The 2,280-nt window shown below is 35.9% G+C and overlaps 1 long non-coding RNA gene across 1 annotated transcript; it reads right to left on the bottom strand.

Annotated features, from left to right (window-relative positions):
• Positions 1-346: 346 nt before the first annotated feature.
• LOC134803108 (uncharacterized) lies at positions 347-2,072 on the bottom strand. Its single transcript, XR_010145940.1, has 3 exons — positions 1,696-2,072; positions 1,126-1,239; positions 347-599 (listed from the first exon to the last, which is right to left on the bottom strand). It is a non-coding gene; the product is annotated as an uncharacterized LOC134803108 (long non-coding RNA).
• Between the last annotated feature and the right edge of the window lie 208 nt (positions 2,073-2,280).

Below are 2,280 nucleotides of genomic sequence, written 5' to 3'. Positions count from 1 at the left end.
TGAAATATACTGATCAATATATCAACCTCCTAACAGGATAAAGAGGCAATCTTTTTTTATAAGGTACACTAAAGAGACAACTTTCAAAACATTATTACAATAGTATACAGTAGTATAAATAAGAGGTAGGTTTTTTTATAAAATTGCCCTTCAAAACAAGCACAGAAATAGACAAGCTGTTTTAGCTGCTTCTATTAGACTAATAATAATAATATATCTGCCGGAAATAAAATTGCGTATCATTTTATTAGGCAGTCGTCCGTTTTATACCATTTATATCCCTTAGCCCAGTACTTATCATCACCATCGCTTGCACGCATTAGCCTAGTTAATTTTAGATACCATCAACTCTCAATAGTCCTTACACCCTGGCGGATGCTGCCTCTGCGTGTGTTCCATGACGCGGGCAAGGGCAGCATCCGCTCGGTTTACCCCTTACATTTCATTAAGTGTCAAAAGGGACTCACGTGTTGCCTACGGCTCCGCGCACGCCTCCCAAAGGTCCGGAACACCATTGTTCCGTGATGGAAAAGATATACAAGAAGCGGTCTTCATATTCCTATGGCCCATGAAGGGTCACATGTGTGCATCGAAAACCCCTGGAATGCAGAATGAAATTATTAGTACTTAATTTATGAAATATGATATAAGATTAATGTGCATTACTTCTAATGTACAATGTATGTATAACTATTTTTTTGAGAAGAGCCCTGCTAAGTATTTACTGAAATACTGGTTAAGTACTACTTAGCATCAATTATGTATATATGTAAACTTCTTTTAGAATTGGGTAGATACGTAATTATTGTATGTAGGTAAGATTACCTACATATAAGGAACACTGTGTATAGATAGAGTGGGGGCTAGAACAACCTTAACTGTAAATGTTTTATGTATTTATTTATTTTAACATTTCAATCAGGTAAGAAGACCCATATATTACAAATACAATTTGACTGGACAATTCTTCTTTTTAAACCCAAGTTTTTTTTTAACAATATCTATCAGTATATTTTATAAATTCATATTCATTCATGTCATATTAAGTAGTACGTGCCAGGTACTCACAGTATTATTTTATCTGATATGAGGTTATTATAAATAATGTAAACAAATTTCACTTACCCGGCTTTAATGATAGCCCATACTGATAAGACCGGGGTAATTTAGCAGTTGGACACCGCTTGCTGAGAAACAGGCATCCATTTGGTCCCGGCCCACTTCATCTTGATAATCTGCCTGCCATAAAAGTTTAAATGGAAAAATAACGTAGAAGTACACTACTTTGCGAACAACTCAGTTTGAATCTCGGCATTATTTATTTATGTGATGAGCACAGATATCTGTTCCTGAGTCATTTGGTGTGTGTTTTCCATGTGTGTATTTATTATATATCACAACATAAGCCTTCTTGAGCTTATTGTGGGGCTTTGTCAATTTGGGTAAGATTGTCCCATAACATTTATATACTTACATATATTATTAAATTAATATCTTCTGTATAATACAAAAATACATTCTATCAAATGGTATATTATTTTAATTAGATACTGACAGACACTACATAGCTTCCCATGAAGGTAGAACTTTGAATACTTGAAACATACATCTTGCAATGCTCTAGACCTTTTATTGTGAATGTTCAATGTTTTGACTACTTGATTAATGACTTACGAAATAATCTAAAACGTATACCTTATTGAACAGGGTCCTACAGCTATTTCGTCGTGGATGTGGAAATATGCAGCGTGGTATTTACAAACTCCGCGTCCAGAACTTTCACTTAGCGGAATTTTTATCGCATTAGGCACCTATAGAAGCGGCTTGTTGCCGGATTTCTTCAGCCAGGTTCTCTTGCGACAGAAACATCTTTGTAATAGTTCACAAACAAACAGTACAATTTCACGCAGCACGACACAATCAACTATAATAATAAGATACACGAAGGGCATGATACCCTATTATGACAGAATGAAATTGCCAGGTCATGAAATTGAAAAAACAGGAGCACTGCTTTGAAACTGCGAGTTGATCGAGCATAATCCCCAAATATCTATTTATTCATCCCGCTGCAGTGCTCAAAAACCGAGGACATTCAAAATATTTGCAAAACAATGCGCGGATTCACTGCCACAAAAACGGGATAAAAAGCTGAAAGGTGAGTCATCTGGCAGCACTGTGATAAACGAAAGAACAACGTTAGCTCTTGAGGTAACGTGTGTTTTGACAGTTCTTTACGAATTTCGTGCTGTCAAAAACTCCGAAAATTGCGTTTCGCGG

This window comes from Cydia splendana, chromosome 26 (assembly GCF_910591565.1).
Source record: "Cydia splendana chromosome 26, ilCydSple1.2, whole genome shotgun sequence".
In the NCBI taxonomy this organism is placed as follows: Eukaryota; Metazoa; Arthropoda; class Insecta; order Lepidoptera; family Tortricidae; genus Cydia; species Cydia splendana.
The sequence above is the reverse complement of the archived record's forward strand: the minus strand, read 5'-3'. Positions and strand labels throughout refer to the sequence as shown.